We start from the raw sequence: 24,226 nt of genomic DNA, 5'->3' as shown, positions 1-24,226 counted from the left end.
GTGTGTTAAGACTTAATTTCTAATCAGCCAATCACATGGCGGCAACTCAGTGCATTTAGGCATGTAGACATGGTCAAGACAATCTCCTGCAGTTCAAACCGAGCATCAGTATGGGGAAGAAAGGTGATTTGAGTGCCTTTGAACGTGGCATGATTGTTGGTGCCAGAAGGGCTGGTCTGAGAATTTCAGAAACTGCTGATCTACTGGGATTTTCACGCACAACCATCTCTAGGGTTTACAGAGAATGGTCCGAAAAAGAAAAAAAATCCAGTGAGCGGCAGTTCTGTGGCCGGAAATGCCATGTTGATGCCAGAGGTCAGAGGAGAATGGGCAGACTGGTTCGAGCTGATAGAAAGGCAACAGTGACTCAAATTGCCACCCGTTACAACCAAGGTAGGCAGAAGAGCATCTCTGAACGCACAGTGCGTCGAACTTTGAGGCAGATGGGCTACAGCAGCAGAAGACCACACTGGGTACCACTCCTCTCAGCTAAGAACAGGAAACTGAGGCTACAATTTGCACAAGCTCATCGAAATTGGACAGTAGAAGATTGGAAAAACGTTGCCTGGTCTGATGAGTCTCGATTTCTGCTGCGACATTCGGATGGTAGGGTCAGAATTTGGCGTAAACAACATGAAAGCATGGATCCATCCTGCCTTGTATCAACGGTTCAGGCTGGTGGTGGTGGTGTCATGGTGTGGGGAATTTTTTCTGGGCACTCTTTGGGCCCCTTGGTACCAATTGAGCATCGTTGCAACGCCACAGCCTACCTGAGTATTGTTGCTGACCATGTCCATCCCTTTATGACCACAATGTACCCAACATCTGATGGCTACTTTCAGCAGGATAATGCGCCATGTCATAAAGCTCGAATCATCTCAGATTGGTTTCTTGAACATGACAATGAGTTTACTGTACTCAAATGGCCTCCTCAGTCACCAGATCTCAATCCAATAGAGCATCTTTGGGATGTGGTGGAACGGGAGATTCGCATCAGGGATGTGCAGCCGACAAATCTGCGCCAACTGTGTGATGCCATCATGTCAATATGGTCCAAAATCTCTGAGGAATGCTTCCAGCACCTTGTTGAATCTCTGCCACGAAGAATTGAGGCAGTTCTGAAGGCAAAAGGGGGTCCAACCCCTTACTAGCATGGTGTACCTAATAAAGTGGCCAGTGAGTGTATATATACTGTATATGTGTCTCAATGACATGTGTATATATATATATATATATATATGTATTCTATGTGTATATATCTATTCTTTTGTTTGTGTTTTACTTGTCATTGGGCTCCATTATATGTCCATTTTGCAAGCCGGTGAGAAAATCTCGGCATACAGATGCAATACGGATGTCATACGGATGCTTAGATGTGAGAAAATCGCATCCTCGCATTACATTCAGATGACATACGGATAACTGTTCATGAAACATTTGTGCGATTCTCATCCGTGAAAAATAGACCGATTTTTTTATACGTTGTGTGTAACTCCAGCCTAAGGTTGAGATCTGAAAACTACAATCAAATAAATATCAGCTGATTATTTCTTCACTACATAGATTTTGACTAATTTTGCGCATTGAACTGAGTCATTGGCTGGTAGGATGTAATTGACTCCAATCAATCACGGAGATCATAGGATGGCATTGCAAAATGGAGTAAACCCCGATTCGATTAAGGCTGCAAAAATTCACCCCAAACTATCATATTTCCTCCATCATGCTTAAGAGATTGCATTAAAGAGTCCTCCAACCTTTTAAAAAAAATTATTTTCTTCACAAATAGTCTTCTGTGACCCGAAAGTTTAGATTTGTTTGTCCGTCACATCTTTCTCCAATCATCCTCCATCCAAAGTCTGCATTCATGGGCTCATTTTATAGGCCAGCCTTTATATAGCTTTTTCTTTTAAACTCTCCCTAGGAGGCCAGCATTCCAGGATTGCCTGCTGAGGATGAGTAGTTTTATGGGTATTATTTAATAAATCTGCATGCTATGAACTTGTAAAACGTCTGCTTCACAAACTTTTGACTCTGATGTGTTTATCCTCCAGCACAGTTGTGCTCAGGGGCCTTCCACTTTTCTTTTTATTCTGGGTAGTTTGTGCTGTTTTGTAAAGGGAGCAGTAAACACCTTTCTAACATATCTTCAGTTTCTTGGCAAATTGTCACATGGAATATCCTTAATCTCTCAGAACAATAGACTGGCAAGATTCTATAGAAAGCTCTTTCTTTCTGGATATCTTGAGACCATAAAGCAACTCATAGATGTTGATGCTCCAGATACTCAAGTAGCCAAAAGCTCGCTGGTTTTATTGTTTCTTTAAACAGCAGAATGATGTCCAGCTATGCTATAATCACACAAGGATTTTCATATGATGACTTTGCTCTTTAACAAGGTAATTTGATCTTAGCAAAGACAACAAGCCATTGGAACAGGATGGCTGATATTGGGTCTTTGTATGCCTAACTAGATGTGTAATCAAAAATCATTCGGAACCTACTTGAAAAATAATTTACGCCATTAAAATTAATAATGATGAGATGGCTTCACTAATCATTTTAGAGTTTTGTTTTAATTAAAAATAATAATCTATTCATTTTTTTAGAAAAGGTTATTGTCTAGTGACTTTTAAGTTTTTCTACAAATGTCAGTAATGGTTAATATATTTTGCATATAATCCAAAAGTGTGTTTTGGGTTTTTTTAAAGCGGATATCCTGGCAAGTGATATCTATGGGATATCTGTATGAGTCTGTTGATCACAGATCATCCCAGTTATTAAAATATCAGCTAAAATATTATAGATATATTTCATAACCCTAATTTGTTGTCAGCATGGCCGAATGGAGTTCGAAATTCCCAAATAAAAGTTAGTCCCTTTCATAATGAATTTGTAAGTTACACACTAAAAATATCACATACCCCAAAACAATATTCAATGTATCCTGTGACATACCCATAGGCAGTGGTGTAAATAGAACCCTATGGGCTAACTGGCTGGTCAGATCTATGGACCCCTGTAATAATGGGACCTATCCAGTAATAATGTTCCCATCCTGTAGTAATGTCCCCCATCCTGTAATATTGATCCCCATCCTGTAATTATCTCCCCTGCCCTGGAACTTACCCTGTAATAATGTCCACCAACCTTGACTCATCCTGTAATAATGTCCACCAACCTTGACTCATCCAGCAATAATGGCCCTGTTCTGGTTCCTTCCTGTAATAATGACCACTTTCATGTAATAATGGCATCCATCCTGTAATAATGTCCCTCCCATCCTGAGCCATATCCTAAAATAATCTCACTCATCCTGTAATAATGTCCTCCATCCTGGGCCCCAACCTTTAATGATGTGCCTTGTCCTGGGCCCTTTAGATAATAATGTTTTCCCTCCCAGCTCTCTCGTCAAACACATTTAACCCCTTAGTGACAGAGCCAGTTTGCAGCTTAATGACCAGGCCAATTTTTACAATTCTGACCACTGTCCCTTTATGAGGTTATAACTCTGGAACGCTTTAATGGATCCCGCTGATTCTGAGAATGTTTTTTGTGACATATTGTACTTCATGTTAGTGGTAAAATTTCTTTGTTAAGTCTTGTGTTTATTTATGAAGAAAATGGAAATATGGCGAAAATTTTGAAAATTTTGCAATTTTAAAACTTTAAATTTTTATGCCCTTAAATCAGAGAGATGGGTCACACAAATTTCTTAATAAATAACATTTCCCACATGTCTACTTTACATCAGCACAATTTTGGAAGCAAAATTTTCTTTTGTTAGGAAGTTATAAGGGTTAAAAGTTGACCAGAGATTTCTCATTTTTACAACAAAATTTACAAGACCATTTTTTTTAGGGACCACATCATATTTAAAGTCATTTTGAGGGGTGTACATGACAGAAAATACCCAAAAGTGGCACCATTCTAAAAACTAGACCCCTCAAGGTGCTCAAAACCACATTCAAGAAGTTTATTAACCCTTTAAGTGCTTCACAGGAACTAAAGCAATGTGGAAGGAAAAAATTAACATTTAACTTTTTTTTGCAAAAAATTTAATTCAGAACCAATTTTTTTTATTTTCACAAGTGTTAAAAGAGAAAATCAACCTCCAAATTTGTTGTACAATTTCTCCTGAATACGCCGATACCCCATATGTGGGGGTAAACCACTTTTTCAGCACACGGCAGAGCTCGAAAGGGATGGAGCGCCGTTTGACTTTTTCAATGCAGAATTGGCTGGAATTGAGATCAGATGCCATGTTGCTTTCGGAGAGCCCTTAATGTGCCTAAACAGTGGAAAACTCCAACAAGTGACCCCATTTTGGAAGCTAGACCCATTAAGGAACTTATCTAGATGTGTGGTGAGCACTTTGAACCTTCAAGTGCTTCACAGAAGTTTATAACGTAGAGCCATGAAATTAAGAAATCCATTTTTTTCCACAAAAATGATCTTTTCGCCCCCAGATTTTTATTTTTACAAGGGTAACAGGAGAAATCATACCCCCACAGTTATTGTGCAATTTGTCCTGAGTACGCTGATACTCCATATGTGGGGGGAACCCCTGTTTGGGCGCATGGGAGAGCTTGGAAGGGAAGGAGTGCCATTTTGGAATGCAGACTTTGATGGAATGGTCTGCGGGCATCATGTTGCGTTTGCAGAGCCCCTGATGGGCCTAAACAGTGGAAACCCCCAACAAGTGACCCCATTTTGGAAACTAGACCCATTAAGGAACTTATCTAGATGTGTGGTGAGCACTTTGAACCTTCAAGTGCTTCACAGAAGTTTATAACGTAGAGCCGTGAAAATAAAAAATCCATTTTATTTCCACAAAAATGATCTTTTCGCCCCCAAATTTTTATTTTTACAAGGGTAACAGGAGAAATCATGCCCCCACAGTTGTTGTGCAATTTTTCCTGAGTACGCTGATACCCCATATGTGGGGGGGAACCACTGTTTGGGCGCATGGGAGAGCTCAGAAGGGAAGGAGTGCCATTTTGGAATGCAGGCTTTGATGGAATGGTCTGCGGGCATCATGTTGCGTTTGCAGATCCCCTGATGGGCCTAAACAGTGGAAACCCCCCACAAGTGACCCCATTTTGGAAATTAGATCCGCTAAGGAACTTATCTAGATGTGTGGTGAGCATTTTGAACCCCCAAGCGCTTCACAGAAGTTTATAAACGCAGAACCGTGAAAATAAAAAGTCTTTTTTATTTCCACAAGAGATTTTTTAGACCCCAATTTTTAGACCCCCAAAGTTGATAAATAGTGGAAACCCCTCAATTCTTGCTCCAACCATAACCCCAACACACCCCTAACCCTAATCCCAACCCTAACCCTAATCCCAACCCTAATCCCTAATCCTAATTCTAACCCTAATCCTAGTTCGCCTTAACCCTAATTCTAACCCTAGCCCTAACCCGAGCCCTAACCCTAGCCCTAGCCCTAACCCTAACCCTAGCCCTAACCCTAGCCCAACCCTAACCCTAGCCCTAACCCTTGCCCAACCCTAACCCTAGCCCAACCCTAACCCTAGCCCAACCCTAGCCCAACCCTAACCCTAGCCCTAACTCTAGCCCTAGCCCAACCCTAACCCTAGCCCAACCCTAACCCTAGCCCTAGCCCTAACCCTAACCCTAATGGAAAACTGAAAAAAAAAATATTTTCTTTATTTCATTATGTTTGCCTATATAAGGGGGTGATAAACAGGGGGGTTATGTACTATTTTTTCTGTTTTAATCACTATGATCATCTATCATAGTGATCAAAATAATGAATGGAATCTGCCAGCTGGAGCCGGCAGATTCCCGGTGGGCGCACTGCGCATGCACCTGCCATTTTCAAGATGGCGGCGCCCATCGGAGGACGCCGGCGGGACGCGGGACCACAGGGAGGGGACGGAGGACCACGGAGAGGTACCAGGGGGGGATAGGGGGGATCGGGGACCCTATTTCTCTCTCCTCTGATGTGCGATCACATCAGAGGAAAGAGAAATTTAATGCATAATCGCGGCTTCTTTTTTTTTTTGCGGTCGCCGTTATAGGGTTAATAACGGCGATCGCAAAAGCGGGGTCGGTAAAAACTGACCGATTCATGTTCTCTGGGGTCTCGGCTACCCCTGGCAGCCGAGACCCTGGAGAAAATCCGACACTGGGGGGCGCTATGTACTTTCTCCACAGCGTTGTGAATTAACGGTGCTGTGGTTTTAGTACACTCAATTACCGCCGTTAAAAGACGTATCGGCGGTCGTTAAGGGGTTAAACATACAAAAAATGATTATTCTTATCTTACCTCACTTCTGAGAGGTGTCTTCTACCACCTCCATGGTCGGTACAGGAGGGTGGCGCATGGAAGTGATGCGACTGGCATATCAATGTTAACTGTGAGCCTCTAATAAACCGATGGTCACTATAGCATTTTCAGAACATGGAGCTGGTGGATCTTTGTACCACATACATTTCACTTAAATGTGAGTTCATCTGAAATGGGGCTGGTGTCGGCGGGTCCCCCTCCTGCATGAGCCTAGTCACACTTTCTGCGACAGCGATTGTTACACCCCTGTCCCTAGGCTTCCATGCCTTAATTTTTGTGCATAGAATGACAACAGTATGCAATGACTTCTGTCTCATTGCAACCAAGAGGGGATGTAAAACCAGTCCTAAAACTAGGTCACGTTACAGCAGGGGAGCAGGGAAGCTGTGACATCACGTACTGTGATTGGTGGGTCCTGTGTTCTCAATTCTGTGTAGAAGTGTTAGGCCTCTTTCACACATCAGGTTTTCGCCGTCAGGCGCGATCCGTCGCTTTTGACAGAAACCGGATCCGGCGAAATGCAATGCCGGATCCGGTTTCCCCCCCATTGACTTGCATTTGCGCCGGATCGCGCCGGATGGCCATGCGTTTCATCCGGTTTTCGCCGGATCCGGCAATGTGTCGCAATGTGTCGCGATCCGGCGTCTGGAAAAAACGTCTACTGTAACGTTTTTTGTCTCCGGCGAAAAAGCCGGACACGCCGGATCCGGCGCGTCCGGCTTTTTCACACAATGAAAGCCTATGAGCGCCGCAATGCGCCGGATCCGGCGAAAGCCGGATCCGGTGGCCGGATCCGGTTTTTTTGGTCTGAGCATGCTCAGTAGCTCTGCCCACAGGAGATATATAAAAGCAAGACAATGGGACCCTCAGCCACACCCAACATGCCACCCAAGACAGCAACCAGGCGCAGGAGAAGGCAGCAGACATCTGCAGCAGCAGCACCATCAGCAACACCCCAAATGGAGCAGCATGCTGAACGGGAGGGGAGTCCAGAAGCAGATGAGAGACGGTAATTATCAAATCCCCCATTCCTCCAAACTAGGGCCATGGAATATCAAGATATTCATTGGCCCTTTGTTTCTCTTTATTCAACAGCCGCCAAAGAGATGCAGCAGCAGCACCACCCCAAATGGAGCAGCATGCTGAACGGGAGGGGAGTCCAGAAGCAGATGAGAGACGGTAATTATCAAATCCCCCATTCCTCCAAACTAGGGCCATGGAATATCAAGATATTCATTGGCCCTTTGTTTCTCTTTATTCAACAGCCGCCAAAGAGATGCAGCAGCAGCAGCAGCAGCAGCAGAAATGGCATCACTGGCAGCAGCAATACCCACAGCCATGGAGTCTGGCCATCAACAGGACAGCACATCTTCTTCTGGGAGCCCTCCCTCGCATCGTCAGCGTTTGACGGTAAGTTTTTATTTCCAAAATCCATCATCTCTGTAATATATGTCTATTCATTGCCTTTTATTTCAAAACAGGAATCACAAGATGAAGAGGAGCTCCCAGAAGAAGAAGGAAGGGGTGGACAGACGCTTGGAGTGGGCTCACAATTCGTAAGTTTTTTGCATCAAACGCAGAAACACAACATCACACTACACACAACACATAGAAAACAATGTTCTGCAGACCACACACAGCAAACAAATGCCTACATCCAAACTCATAACATTTTTTGTTTTCTTCTCTAGTCTTCCCAATCTGGTGCTCGGCCAAGAGGTCCTCGCAGTGCCTCCCAGGGTCGTCGGCGACAGCAACGCGGCGGTCACCAGCGTGTAAGTATAAATATTTTTGCTTTGTTTTTTGGCACTTTTTATTTCATTTCTTTTGTGGAGGCTAATTATGTTATTTTTGTCTTTTTCTTTAACAGCCTTCACAGCGTGCTCCCGACTCTGACGGTGAGGATGGAGGGATTGATGTGGACCGCCTCATCGATCTCGTCAGAGAAAGGGAGCCGCTCTGGAATATGGCTGACCGCCGCCACGCTGACCTGATCATTACCCGACGACTCTGGGAGGAAATCTGTTCTCTCCTTGTGGGCCGCTGGGAGGACCTCGAAGCTCGGGACCAGATTAAAGAGCGTAAGTATATACAGTAACGGTTGCTTGATGTAAACCAGTGTTTCCCGAACTCCAGTCCTCGTGGTCCCCACGGATCATGTGTTCAGGATTTCTATTTACTATTGAAATCCTGAAAACATGACCCCTGGGGACCATGAGGACTGGAGTTTGTGAAACACTGATGTTGTATACTAACCACTCCTTTCTCGTTTCAGGGAACAGAATTGTGAATCGGTGGCGGTCTGTGAGGGATCGTTTCAAGAAGGAGTTCAATAAAGAGATGCGGGCCCCGAGTGGATCTGAAGGACGCAGGAGCAAGTACAAGTACGCACAAGCCCTGTCGTTCCTCCGGGAAACAATGCTCACCAGAAGGTAAATATTACACACCACATGTGAAAAAGATATAACTTTTTTTTTTCAGCCAGGGCCATACCATGTCAGTATTTTAATTGTTTTTTTTTCTCTTTATTCCACAGCACGGTGAGCAGCACTCGGGAGCCTGCACGATTGGACCCTTCTGAGGCGATCCCTGAGGAGACCGGCACCGAGGGACACTTCGACCGCCCCGGTACATCTGCACCTTCCCTGCCTTCCCACACATTCGACCCATCTGTCCCATCCACCAGCACAGGAGCATCGTGGCCGCCTACATTACATGAAGCTGCTGGTGAGGAGATCGCTTTCCCTTTACCCCACCCTTCTGCCCCTGCCGCCTCTAGTACACCTGCGGGTACTGGGCGGCAGCGGCAGAGGGGTCAGGAAAAGAGTTATGCGCAAGAGTTATTGCATCTGAATGCATCTTTCCAGAACTGTCTCAAAGTCTTGTCAGAGCAAATCTCCGCCGGCTTTCAGCAGATCAACTCCAGCATTCTGGAGGTGAAGACACTTCTGCAAACCATGCATTCAGAAGCAAGATCTTCGCCAAACCACACCTTTTTCAGGTCTGTTGTGGAGCGCATGGAAACGCTCTCTCCTGCCCAGCAGATGCATGTAATGCATTCGTGCCACGGTGCTCTACAGCAGGTTACCTCCCAACCTCCACCTCCCACCACTGTAGTTCCTCCACCTGCACCCCCTCCAGCCACTTTCCATCCTCCCCCTCCTATTACATCTGCACCCCCTCCAGCCACTTTTCATCCTCCCCCTCCTACTACATACCAGCAACCTGCCCAGTACCAGCAACCTCCCCAGTACCAGCAACCTCCCCAGTACCAGTCATCTCCCCACTTCCAGCAACCTGCCCCGTACCAAACTCCTTCCCCGTACCAAACTCCTTCCCCGTACCAAACTCCTTCCCCATACAACTTTCCATCAACATCATCTGCTCCTACAGTCCCTGCCCAACCCTCCACTCCACCACCCACCACCTCTTCTGCTTCCCACATGTCCACCCATTCTGTAGTTTTTTCCACACCTTCACCTCTAACTGTTCCTTCCCCACCACGATCCCAGTCCTCTCTCCACACCCCCAGTGTCGAAGTGTCCCGCAGCCCCTCCAGCAGTATTTCCACCACACAATACACAGAATTGTAATGTGTGTTTTTTAATAAAAATGCCCATTGGGTTTAAAACCTTTATTAAAAAAGTTATTTGCACTTTAAAAAATTTAAAAAAAAAAAAAAAAATTTTAAATAAAAGTTAAATTATCGTTTCACAATGGTTGTCTGTCTTTTCTTTCTGCGGCGAACTATGTTTAAAAAAAAGGTTAAATACAGGGTATTTCAAAGGTAAAAAGGTATTCAAAACGAGGTATATAACTGTGGGTAAATTTTAGCTTTTTGCCACAGTTGTGTTCCTGGTTGTGTTTGAAGCAAAGTATTTCACCTAAAAAGTTGTGTTTATTGTTGGTGATTTCCTACCAATGTACACAACTTTTGTTAAAAGGTGAAATACTTTGCATAAAACACAACCAGGTACACACCTGTGGCCTAAAGCTAAAAATAGTAAGACCATGACAAGATAGCCAACTTTGGTTGGCAAAGGTATATACTGTTGGTCCAGAAGGTACACAAGTTTGGTTAGGGCACAAATCTTTCACACTCTGTCATCCTGCCAGTGTACTCTGCCTTGAGGGGCCACAAGGGTCAATTTTAAAAACCGGATCCGGCGTAATCCGTCGAAAAAACGGATAGAAAAACGGATGAACCGGATGAGACGGATCCGGTTTTGTCTGTCAAGAACAAGACGGATCCGGCAGAAAACCGGATCCGGCACATCAGGTTTTACAAAACATTTGCCGGATCCGGCATTCCGGCACGACGCCGGATCGCGCCTGACGCCGAAAACCTGATGTGTGAAAGTAGCCTTACCTGTCCTTGTAATCCTTCCTCAGATAAATTGAGACAGCTGAATATTCTTCTATAAAAAAGGAAATATAAGCCTAAAATAGCTACAGTGGCCAGTGTGAAAATTACAAGATTTCTACTTTATTTTGTCAGATTCTGATAGGTAAAAATATGCTGTCAAAATAAACAAATAATAGATTTAACACAAAAACACATTTAACACAAAAATCACATTTAAACAATAGGACGTTTTCTGATTATATATTCCCTTAATGTCTTTTTATCACCTGAAGTGGCAAATGAAATCTGTGGTTGTTATGATACTGACATAGCACTGATTAAATGCAATGGCCTGAGGAGAATGAGCAAGAAACAGCAGGAGAAGCAGAAGTTCTTGCAAGTAGCAGCAGGAGTTGTAGCAACAATCTGTAGGGAAGTGGTAAGATAGTTCTCAGAACAAGGAGCTGGAGCCTGAACTACCCTGTTTGCCTGAAATTAGGGCTCCCCCCGAAAGTAAGGCATGCTAGGGGTAGCACTGTGCCTGCTAATATAAGGCACCCCCCCAGAAAATAAGGCATACCTTGTTCTGTGCATGGGGCATGCAGTTGTGTCTCGCTCCCGCTGTCCGGTGCTGCAGCCGCGCTGCTCGCAGGAGTTAATCAAAGCCTCGGAGCTGTGTGACGATCTCTGCCCATGAGCCCTGCGCCAATCACAGCGCAGGAACCTTGGGCCAGCTGACGTCATCCATAGCCTCTTATTGTTCCTCGGCTGTGATTGGCCCAGGGCTCCTGCTCTCTGATTGGCCCAGGGCTCCTGCTCTCTGATTAGCCCAGAGCTCCTGTGCTCTGATTGGCCCAGGGCTCCTGCACCACCAAAGCACTGAAAGCAGCACTGCGGAGGAAACCAGTAAGAAAGTGAAAGTGTGTGTCTGTGTGTCTGTGTAAGGGTGTGTGTGAGTGTGTGTGTGTCTGTGTATGGGTGTGTGTGTGTACGGTACACACATGGGAGGCTGCAGTGGGATACTGTGATAATGGGAGGCTGCAGTGGGATACCGGGATGATGGGAGGCTGCAGTGGGATGATGAGAGGCTGCAATACTGTACCGTAAAATGATGGGGGCTGTAATGGAATGATGAGGGTGCTGTATTGGGGACTGTAAAAGGATGATGAGGGCTGCAATGGGATGATGGGAATATTTGGGGCTGCAAAATGATGATGGGGCTGCTACGGTAAAGGAATTGCTGTGGGTGATTGTTACGGTAGCGGTACAGTGTCCAGAAAGTGTGTGGGAGCCATTTTAGAGCCCTTATGTTTTGAGGCCCATTGTGGGAGTCAGGCAATTACAGTACCGTAGTGTGTTACTTTGATTTGTTGTCTGCTTTTCTGCTGAACGGTCTATATGTCTGACTACTGGTTTTACACTACAGAACGTTCCTTATGTAAGGGTAGAGCGCACTGGAATGTTTCTCATGAAAATAAGACACCCCCCCGAAAATAAGACATGGTGCAACTTTCGGAGCAAAAATTAATATAAGATGGTGTTTTATTTTCGGGGAAACAGGGTAGACTAAACACAATACTCAAGCCACGAGTATGGAATTCATGTTGCCTAAACCAAACAGGAAACAAGATGGACTCCACATGTTCAGAATCTGCCATCTTAGTAAAGGGCAATTGGTAAGAGGTGCAATTGCAGCACAAAATCGAGGTGAACAATAGCAGTCACTAGTGGGTGGTCCAACTGTAGAATGACAACAGGATTTTTAGCAGTGGGTTTTTGACCACATCCCATAACATACTTCATGTCTGATCTCTAAATATCATATCAGTATCTGTCAATTTTGCTCCCTTTATGGGCTTGAGCTATGAGAGTGAAGCACACAGCCTAATCTCAGCCCACCAATCTTGGCCAAAGGCCACTTGATTTTGTGGGGGCTGTACAGGACTTTAATGTTGATGGCCTTGCCTTTGGATAGGTCATCAATATCTCATCAGTGGGGGTGTGACACCCGGCATCGCTATCGACCAGCTTCTCTCAGTGTCGGTGGTGGCTGGAAAATCTCAGTTACGGAGCTGCACACTTCCATCAACAGAATATTGGACACAACGGGGTACTGCACATTCACCCACTATTGATTTGAATAGTGTGCAAATATGGATCATCCAGCCGGAGCCACTATACAGTTGATGGAGCTATGCTGTACAGCTGTAAGGGGGTTACAAGGTCGTTAATATTCCCTACCCTCATACCGGTTCTAATGTGCTACTCTGTATATAATGTTTGGAACTTATGTGTTGTTATTTGTATACTGTTGTTTAGGGAAAGTGCAGTACCTCAATTAGGACACTACATGGGGGTACATTAGTGTACATAGTTAGATATGAGGGGCCCCTGTGGGTAAGCTAGGGACATTTCCTTATTGTGAGTAGTAGGGCCAGGGAGCCCAATCACACCGGATGGGCTTTAGAGCTCAGGACAGCACAGTGTCCCCATAACGTTAACAGATAAGGGCCCAGATGTCCAGGATCTACAGTGGCCAGAAGCTAAAGGAAAGCTACTGGAATAGCTGCAGCAGAAGTCACAGCAGAATTGTAACACAGGTCGCTCCAAAGATGTGGCAGCTTACTACGTGGGCAGATGCCCTTATATCTGGGGCAAAACGGACAGGGGAACTCGTAAAAGAAGTTAAGCTGAACAGGGAGAATGCTGCGGTACTGAGTAAGACGGACCGACCCGGGAGCATACCCGGAGATGTGAAGAGGAGCACAGGGTAAGTGAAGGATGTGAACTGTGTGAAATCCCATATCAATGCTGTATCTGATCTGGACATGCTGTGTATGGATACAAACAACACAGTAATAAATATATATCCACTATATATCCACTATATTTATGTTTATAAAATTAATGTAAAATGTGACATATATCTATTAGAAGGTTGAATGGCAGACCATTCGGTAATATCAAGATGAAAAAGTGGTACTGGAACAATGGTATGAAATAAATGGGACAAAAAATGAAAATAATCAAGTTAAAATACCTTTATTATCAATAGATATAAATTTACACTGCATATTGGTGGGCCTTTTATATTATATGTGTTATTCATTAAATATATCTTTTTTTTTAATTTTGTTATGGTGCGGTATGCAGTGTAAATTTATATCTATTGATAATAAAGGTATTTTAACTTCATTAATTTCATTTTTGTCCCATTTTTTGATACCATTGTTCTTGTGTATGGATACTAGTAAAGTTGTTCGTTTAAAGTTGGAACTGAACTCTGTCTCCTTATATTCTAAAATGAAGGATGAAGTTTCTCTGCGACTAAGGAAGGCCTCGAAGAACCATTCAAGTCAGACAGTGGAACTGTATATACTGTATGTGATGCGGGTGATCAGGGCGCGCTAAAGCAGACACCTTTGCGGGCCATGACTAAGGCCCTGGCTGCCGCTCACACTGCTCTGTAACTGACCAGTTTAAGCCGCCGCCAATCAGCGGGGGTGCCGGATGTCATACGCCAACTGATGAGATATTAATGACCTATCCTAAGGTTATGCCATCAAGGACAAAGTCCAAGACAACCTATTTAAGTAGAATTAGTTAATAGTTTTGGTAGGGTAATGGCCGCTGACAATGGGTATGTATAATTTGCTAAAATAAGACATTTTACTGGATCTTAAATAGTTAAAAAATATTGTCTATATTAATGAGCGAAGCTCGACCAGATCAGAGGGAAGCCATAGGCATATCCTGAATACTTTGCCTGCTTGTTTAAGCACATCGAGAAATACTACGGTACTTTTTCTGTCCATGGGGTGATTAATCACGCTGCTTTATTTTACATAATGAAGACCATAACAACTAGAAGTCTGAAGTAGACTAGTAGGAACTGTTTCCTTAATGATCTTCATTGCTCCTAATTATGCTTGATGAAACCCTCAGTTTCAAATTACTCAGCAATTCCTTTGATTCCTTTTTTTAAAACTTCTTTTAGCTATGAAAATGTTAAAATGTATTTGTCCTGCCGTGCAAGTTGTGTGGTCCCATTTCCAACATCAGAGGAACAATGAACATCCACTGCCTCGGCGTCATCTATATGTAGATCAAAAGCTCGAAAGCGTCTTGTTAGAGCGAGTCCGGCATCCAGCAATCAAGGAGGTGTTTTTTATATACTTGAGATGAATTTAGGTCGAAAGGCAGGTGGCTTCATAATATGTAGTCTGGGCTGATCTGGGAATATTTGCGCTTTCCTCTCTGGTATGTGTAACACCACTGCCTGATAGATTTATAAAACCAGCTGCCTTGTACACATGGAAACAGTTTTTGTCATCACTGCAGGAAGTTTGGCAAACTTTTGTGTTTTAATTTATGTAAATTATGATACAAAAAGCCAATGTTATATAGCCTTTAACATAAAATATAAGGTCTGCTGCGTGTACTTAGAATGAAAGATGAGCGGGATCACACTGGTGGGACGGGGAAGTAATAAAATGACTGATGCTCCTCTCTTGGAATAGGCCATGTGTTGGCATTAACCATGCCCGGGGTATGCATGATTCTGGCCAGAGCAACAGAGTTAATAAATCATAGTAAGAGTCATGCACATGAGTATATTACAGATCTGTACAAATTACGATCTGCATGGTTCTATAGTTGGAAACCTATACACTTCTTGGCAGTTTTTTTTCTCCCAGACGGAATAAGAATCAAACAGAATAAATTGTTGTGAGTTCATTTTCCCCTTCACTACTGAGGCCCAAGGAACTCCCTCTTTTGGTAAAGAAAGGTAGTGAGCCTGATTATCAAAAACCTGAGTCTGATGATGATGACTGGCTGAGTGGAGTTACTGACTGGATATAAGGCTGCCGACGCCCTTCTGCCCTGCGGGTGATTTCTCTGTGGGATCCTTGGAGACCAGTCTGAATTCCTGCTCCTCTAAAGCTAAGTTTTCTGCTCGGCCTTTTGCATTTGTGCTTAGACTTTGTTTTGCTTTGTTTTTCTGGATTTCTGCCATTCCCTGCTGGGGTGTGCTGAATTCCTTTAGCTCTGTCTTCTGAAAATACCTGAGTGCTGATTTAGTTTTTGAAGCCTAGCTGCTTCAGGGTCTTTTTCATATCAGCTTGTTGGTTTATGTCTTTGATAGGGTTTTGGCAGATTGCAGACAGCAACCTTCCTTTCCTGTTCTGTTTAGCTAGCTTGGGGCCCATCGTTTGCTCAGCCTATCTTTCTATACGTGTGAGTGTTTTTTCATCTTGCTTCACCGTCATTATATGTTGGGGGCTGCCTTTTACTTTGGGGTCTGCTCTGGGGCAGTTTAGATTTCCATTTCTGTCTTTAGGCTATTTAGCGCTCCGGCTGTGATCGAGGGGTCTAGGGCATCGTAGGAACCCCCCACGGCTACTGCTAGTTTTGTTGATAGGTTCAGGGGTCTGCAATCCGATAGTTGCCAACTTCTCTGGTTTTCTGGACGTAGCTTCCATTTTTGTGTCTGCCTCCTACGGTGACTCAATCATAACAGAATCACCCGCCATACCGCAGATCCTAGAGTACTCAATAGCAGGAGAGAATTGTAAAAAAAAAAAAAAAGTGTGTATATTTTTTCCTCTATATCTCTGAGGCCATAGGGGGAATTTTTTTTCTCTCAATGGAGATAAAGCAATTGTCTGATCGTGTGGAGCAGCTCGCTGCGGAAGTGTGGGGAATTTCTGCCTACCTTGCTCATTCACATGCTGCTGAACCAAAGATTCCTACACCTGATGTATTTTTTGGGGATCGGTCTAAATTTTTGAATTTCAAAAATAATTGTAAATTATTTTTTGCCTTGAAGCCTAACTCGTCAGGGAGCTCCGTGCAGCAGGTTAAAATTGTCATCTCTTTGCTGCGTGGCGATCCCCAGGATTGGGCGTTTTCTTTGAAACCAGATGATCCTATTCTGACTAATGTGAACGCATTTTTTCAGGCCTTGGGGTTGTTGTATGATGAACCTAATGCCATTGATCAGGCTGAAAAGACCCTGCTGGCATTGAACCAGGGTCGTGATTCTGCAGAATTGTACTGTCAAAAATTCCGAAAGTGGGCAGTACTTACTACCTGGAATGATAATGCCTTGGCTGCTCTCTTTCGGAAGGGGTTGTCAGAAGCCGTAAAAGATACTATGATGGGATTTCCTGTTCCCTCTGGTCTTGACGATTCTATGTCATTAGCCATTCAGGTTGATCGGTGTTTGCGCGAACGCAAAGCTGCACGAGAGGTGTTGCCACCTGTTGAACAAATGTCTGAACCTATGCAATGTGATAGAGTTTTTTCCATAGAGCAGCGTCAGGAGTTCAGAAGGCATAATAAGTTGTGTTTTTTCTGTGGAGATGCCTCGCATATTATTTCTGTCTGTCCTAAACGAGAGAAACGCTTTGCACACACGTTTTCTGTTGGTGGTGTTCAACCTAAGTTTCTTCTGGCTATTACTCTGATCTGCTCCCTGTCCACATTTTCCGCCAAGACTTTTGTGGATTCGGGAGCAGCCCTAAACCTAATGGACTTGGATTTTGCTAAACGTTGTGGATTTCCGATGACACCTCTGCAGACGCCTATCCCTTTGAGGGGGATTGATGCTACTCCTTTGGCTAAAAATAAACCTCAGTTTTGGACCCAAGTGGTAATGCGGGTCGCCCCAGACCATCAAGAAAATTGCAGATTTTTGGTGTTGCATAATCTGCATGATACTATTGTTCTGGGGTTTCCCTGGTTACAAATTCATAATCCAGTTTTGGATTGGAAATCTGTGTCTGTGGTGAGTTGGGGTTGTCAGTGTGCCTTTAGTGAGGCTCCGGTGTTTTCCACCTCTCCTCAGTCGCATGATGTTCCTGATTATTTGGCAGACTTTTATGATGTATTTAGTGAGAATGAGTCTGCGTCTCTGCCTCCTCATAGGAGTTATGACTGTGCAATTGAACTGAGCCCGGGGTGTAAATTTCCCAAGGGTCAGCTCTTCAATCTATCTGTACCCGAGCACGAGGCTATGCGATCCTATATTAAGGAGGTGTTGGAGAAGGGTCATATTAGACCATCCTCGTCACCCTTAGGTGCCGTTTTTTTTTTTGTAGCCAAAAAGGATGGATCATTAAGACATTGTATTGATTATCGTGCCCTCAACAAAATTACTGTTAAATATCAGTATCCGTTACCCCTGATTTCTGATCTATTCTCCAGAGTTAAAGGTGCTTGCTGGTTTACCAAGCTTGACCTCAGGGGGGCGTATAATATTATTCGCATTAAGCATGGGGATGAATGGAAGACGGCGTTTAATACTCCAGAGGGACAGTTTGAGTACCTGGTGATGCCTTTTGGGCTCACTAATGCCCCTTCTGTCTTCCAGTGCTTCATGAACGATATTTTCCGAGATTTTGTCGATAAATTTTTGATTATCTATCTGGATGATATTTTGATCTTCTCCAAGGATTGGGATTCTCATGTGGAACATATTCGGACTGTGTTCCGGATCTTGAGGGAGAATTCCCTGTATGTCAAAGGATCTAAATGCCTTTTTGGAGTACAGAGGATTTCTTTTTTGGGATTTATTTTGTCCCCGTCAACTATTGAAATGGACCCGGCCAAGGTACAGGCCATTTACGATTGGGTTCAGCCCACTTCTTTGAAGGCCCTCCAGAAGTTTTTGGGTTTTGCTAATTTTTATCGGAAATTTATAGCAAAATTTTCTAGTATTGCCAAGCCATTGACTGATCTGACTAAGAAGGGTGCTGATGTGTTAAATTGGTCTCCGGAGGCTGTTTCTTCCTTTCAGGAGCTGAAGCGAAGATTCACCTCCGCCCCGGTTTTGCGGCAACCTGATGTCTCACTTCCGTTCCAGGTAGAGGTGGATGCTTCTGAGATTGGTGCAGGAGCTGTTTTGTCCCAAAAGGATCCTGTAACATCTAAAATGAATCCCTGTGCTTTCTTTTCCCGAAAGTTCTCTCCATCTGAACGTAACTATGATGTGGGGAATCGGGAACTGTTGGCCATGAAATGGGCATTTGAGGAGTGGAGTCATTGGTTGGAGGGAGCTAAGCATCAAGTCGTGGTCCTCACTGACCACAAGAATTTGATTTACCTAGAGTCGGCTAAGCGCTTGAACCCTAGACAGGCTAGGTGGGCCTTGTTTTTTACACGTTTTGATTTTGTGGTTTCTTTTCTTCCTGGAACTAAGAATGTCAAGGCAGACGCCCTCTCTAGGAGCTTCTTTGCTGATTCTCCTGTGGTGACCAAGCCTGCTACCATCTTAGGCGAAGGGGTAGTTCTTTCTGCCATCTCGCCCGATTTGAGACGTGCTCTGGAAGAATTCCAGGACAAACCTGAGCGTTGTCCCAGTGGAAAGTTGTATGTTCCTGACCAGTGGAAGAAGAAAGTGATGTCTGAAGTTCATTGCTCTGCTTTGGCTGGTCATCCAGGTATTTTTGGTACTAGAGATCTGGTGAGTCGGTCTTTTTGGTGGCCCTCCTTGTCTCGTGATGTCAGGAATTTTGTGCAGTCCTGTGGGACGTGCTCCCAGTCTAAATCGTGTTCTCGCTCTAGTGGGTTGTTGATGCCTTTGCCTGTCCCCAAGAGGCCATGGACCCATATTTCAATGGATTTCATCTCTGATATGCCTGTCTCTCAAAGGATGACTGTTATTTGGGTGATTTGTGATAGGTTCTCTAAGATGGCTCATCTTGTACCACTCCCTAAGTTGCCGTCTTCCTCTGAGTTGGTGCCCCTGTTTTTACAACAGGTGGTTCGCTTGCACGGGATTCCTGAGAACATTGTATCTGACAGAGGAGTCCAGTTTGTGTCTAGATTTTGGAGAACTTTCTGTTCCAAGCTGGGAATTCAGTTGTCCTTCTCCTCTGCTTTTCACCCTCAGACCAATGGGCAGACAGAGAGAACAAACCAGACCTTGGAGTCATATTTGAGATGTTTTATTTCTGCTGATCAGGATGATTGGGTTTCATTTTTGCCCTTGGCCGAATTTGCTTTAAATAATAGAGCTAGTTCTGCCACTTTGATGTCACCTATTTTTTGTAACTTTGGGTTTCATCCTCGATTTTCTTCAGGGCAGGTGGAGCCCTCTGCCTGCCCAGGTGTTGACACTGTGGTGGAGAGAATGCACCAGATCTGGGACCAAGTGGTGGATAAGTTATTTCTCTCCCAGGAAAAGGCCCAGCGGTTTTCCAACCGACATAGGACCATTGGTCCCCAGTTTAAGGTTGGTGATATGGTGTGGTTATCATCAAAAAATATTGCTATGAAGGTGGCTTTTCCTAAGTTTAAGCCTAGATTTATTGGACCTTACAAGATTTTGGAGATTATTAATCCGGTCTCTTTTCGTTTGGCTCTTCCTGTCACATTTAAAATCCATAATGTGTTCCATAAATCTTTGTTGAAGAGGTTTGTTGAACCTGTTGTTCCGGGGGTGGCACCTCCAGACCCTGTATTGGTTGAACGTAACATGGAATATGAGGTAGAGAAAGTACTGGATTCCCGTCTGGCTAGACGGAGACTCCAGTATTTGGTTAAGTGGAAGGGTTATGGTAGGGAGGATAATTCCTGGGTCTCTGCCACTGATATTCATGCCAAAAGATTGGTGCGTACCTTTCATCGGGCTCACCCTGATCGCCCTGGTGGCGTGGTTGAGGGTTCGGTGACCCCTCCTCAAGGGGGAGGTACTGTTGTGAGTTCATTTTCCCCTTCACTACTGAGGCCCGAGGAACTCCCTCTTCTGGTAAAGAAAGGTAGTGAGCCTGATTATCAAACACCTGAGTCTGATGATGATGACTGGCTGAGTGGAGTTACTGACTGGATATAAGGCTGCCGACGCCCTTCTGCCCTGCGGGTGATTTCTCTGTGGGATCCTTGGAGACCAGTCTGAATTCCTGCTCCTCTAAAGCTAAGTTTTCTGCTCGGCCTTTTGCATTTGTGCTTAGACTTTGTTTTGCTTTGTTTTTCTGGACTTCTGCCATTCCCTGCTGGGGTGTGCTGAATTCCTTTAGCTCTGTCTTCTGAAAATACCTGAGTGCTGATTTAGTTTTTGAAGCCTAGCTGCTTCAGGGTCTTTTTCATATCAGCTTGTTGGCTTATGTCTTTGATAGGGTTTTGGCAGATTGCAGACAGCAACCTTCCTTTCCTGTTCTGTTTAGCTAGCTTGGGCCCCATCGTTTGCTCAGCCTATCTTTCTATCTGTGTGTGAGTGTTTTTTCATCTTGCTTCACCGTCATTATATGTTGAGGGTTGCCTTTTACTTTGGGGTCTGCTCTGGGGCAGTTTAGATTTCCATTTCTGTCTTTAGGCTATTTAGCGCTCCGGCTGTGATCGAGGGGTCTAGGGCATCGTAGGAACCCCCCATGGCTACTGCTAGTTTTGTTGATAGGTTCAGGGGTCTGCAATCTGATAGTTGCCAACTTCTCTGGTTTTCTGGACGTAGCTTCTATTTTTGTGTCTGCCTCCTACGGTGACTCAATCATAACAATAAATGTAGCGTGTTCAATTTGATGCAGTATTGTTGAACTAATCTATCCTAAAACTATTAATTTCAAGGAATGACCCCTCCATATTGATATGCTGTATGAGGTGATGATGTTTGAGGCGTTTTTGACTGTGTTCGAAAGGGTAGCATAGCGAGAGAAGCTACCGCCAGAGCAGTGGGCGGAGGTGCTGGTTCCCTATTTAAAAGGCTTATTATGACCTGACCTTACAGGATGCACAGGAGTATGCCAAATTAAAATATGAGATATTGGCAATCTCAGGAGTGACTATGTCTATTAGAGCCTAAAGGGTCCACATTGGACTTATTGTGGTGAAAATCTACCTCACTCTCAAATGTTCCACCTACTACATCTGGTACAGAAGTGATTGCAGCCGGGGTCCATCTGCTGTCCTATGTCCACCAAACAGATGGACTGTAACTTAGGGAGGCGCTGTTACTATTATGCCTATCCAGCCTACAGTGTGGACTATCAGTCTGGCGAAGGGCCACAGGTGTGTCCCGTGACAATAACTGGTGTCTGGACTCTTAGACTCTGGAATTTTGGTGACCCTGATAAAGGTCACACTCCCCCACCAGTTGATCCCCAGAAAACTCGTGAGAGTGCGCTGTGAAAATATGGGGAAGGAAACATGATGACAGCGATGTCACATGCTGCTCATAGAATGCATCATGTAGGGCTGCATGAGGGTATTTTAGAGGCGGGGTGAGGGCAGAAGTGTGAGTTGAGAGCATCATATGGGCGATTTGGTTGGGAGCGGTGTGTGATGGTGGGGAAAGTAGGGGTCACATGATGTTGCATCGCGCACCACATGACCCACTGTTATAGAGACAGGGGACACTAATGAGAGGTTGGTTGGTAGTAGAGCGGCATGGGAGTGTATGTATACTGGAGGCGGGTGGAGGCAGCATCACATTATGCATGCATCAAGGTGGCATTGTAGGCTGAGCATGGTGTATGCCAGTGGATGGAGCTAACAAGACATTAGGGTCAAGTGATGTTGTATCGCGCATCATGTGATCTGATGCCATGGGAACAGAGATGCTTATGGGAAGTGTACTAAGTGACCTGTGCGGTCCACAGAAATGGTGATGGGAAAGGGGAGGGGTGGGGGAAGCAGGGGCGGAGGCTTCAGAAGAGGTGATGTGGTATACATAGGGAAAGCACACAGGGATATAACAGGGGAGAGACAGAACTGAAGTGGAAGGGGATGAGGAGAGGAAAAGCCAGGGGAGGATGAGGAAGGGGAAGAAAAGGCATGGATATAAGAGACGCAAGGAACTTACCATGGGTGGGAATTAAAGGGAGGCTAGCGAGGAAAGGAAGGAGAGGGAGTTCCTGTATTAACCAATTTAGCTATTCTGCAATTGAAGTAAACTGATTAATAAAAAGTAAGAATAAAAAATTAAAATGAGGAATTGTGTAAGGTCAAAACTTAATGAAGTTTATGTCAAAAGATCCAGCTCTCAATTAAAACCCAAAGGTCTGAAGTTTGTGAATCCAGTATGCCGCCCTCCATTTGACAAATTATAACAGCAATGATACAGAGCTGCATCCTGAATGTATTATATATCTCTCCATATAGGTGTCGCTCTGAGTGGACAAACTAGGATCAATCGCTGGTATATACAACGAGGATGTGGAATCCACAAAGATGCGACCATAGATCCATATTGATAAGATTGCAGATTCTCTTTATTAAATTATGGACAAGACAAGACAAAAATGGGGAACATATGCGAAGAACAATCACAAAGTGCAATAGTGTAAATGCTGACACGAGCAAAAACCTGCCCCAGTCAACCTGAGCTAACATATTAACGGGTTAATGTATATATTTGACTACTTCATACAAAGAGCAACATGTATTGGATCTAATTAGATCAAACACCAAATATATCATATATAAAAAGGGGAAACAATGCCCATTATCTGTCGTAAATAATATATACATATATTGTCCCAAGGAGGTAGAAAAGAGGGTTAACAAAAAGTTAATGCTGCTGCCCTCAGGCCATGTAAAACACGGCTTACATGTGTGAAAAAGAAAGGAGAGAGGGGGAAGATGGTACAGCAGATAATGTCTATACTGCACCAACGGGCAAATAACCCGCCCTCAAGAGGTTAAAGAACCCCAGACACATTACCTCAATGAAGCCTCAGGATGACCAGGCGGTACGCTCGTCTCCCCTGGCCTGAGGGCAGCAGCATTAACTTTTTGTTAACCCTCTTTTCTACCTCCTTGGGACAATATATGTTTATATTTACGACAGATAATGGGCATTGTTTCCCCTTTTTATATATGATATATTTGGTGTTTGATCTAATTAGATCCAATACATGTTGTTCTTTGTATGGAGTAGTCAAATATATACATTAACCCGTTAATATGTTAGCTCAGGTTGACTGGGGCAGGTTTTTGCTCGTGTCAGCATTTACACTATTGCACTTTGTGATTGTTCTTCGCATATGTTCCCCATTTTTGTCTTGTCTTGTCCATAATTTAATAAAGAGAATCTGCAATCTTATCAATATGGATCTATGGTCGCATCTTTGTGGTTTCCACATCCTCGTTGTTCGCCCTCCATTTGAGTAGTATGATATGGTTGTCTCCCACGTCATGGTTTGCAGACCTCTTCTAGGACTTGGAACCATAGTTGTGACATGGTGTGTTGAGCTGCATAAAAATGGAAAGGAAGGGGTAACCAAGATTTACCACACTGAATAGTAGATTTGTGACTCGCTATCCGGTTCCTGACATATTGTGGTGTTTCTACCACGTAAAATATCCCACAGGGGCACTTAATGTCGTAGATCACGAAATTGGACTTGCGTGTGTAGAATCCCTTGATTGGGATAGAGTGACCTGTCCTGGGGTGTAGGACTTCAATAAATTGGATGACGTTTGAGCAGGCTGCACAACTGAGGCAGGGGAACGTTCCTAACCTTCTACTGCTTAAAAATTTCTGCGTGGGTACTTATGTGTTGCTGCCTAAGTCTGCTCTGATTAGGCTATCCTTGATGTTTTCAGTCTCCTGGTAGTGAATTCTG

This window comes from Dendrobates tinctorius, unplaced genomic scaffold (genome assembly GCF_039654945.1).
Source record: "Dendrobates tinctorius isolate UK_male_01 unplaced genomic scaffold, ASM3965494v1 ptg000075l, whole genome shotgun sequence".
Classification (NCBI taxonomy): domain Eukaryota; kingdom Metazoa; phylum Chordata; class Amphibia; order Anura; family Dendrobatidae; genus Dendrobates; species Dendrobates tinctorius.
The sequence above is the reverse complement of the archived record's forward strand: the minus strand, read 5'-3'. Positions refer to the sequence as shown.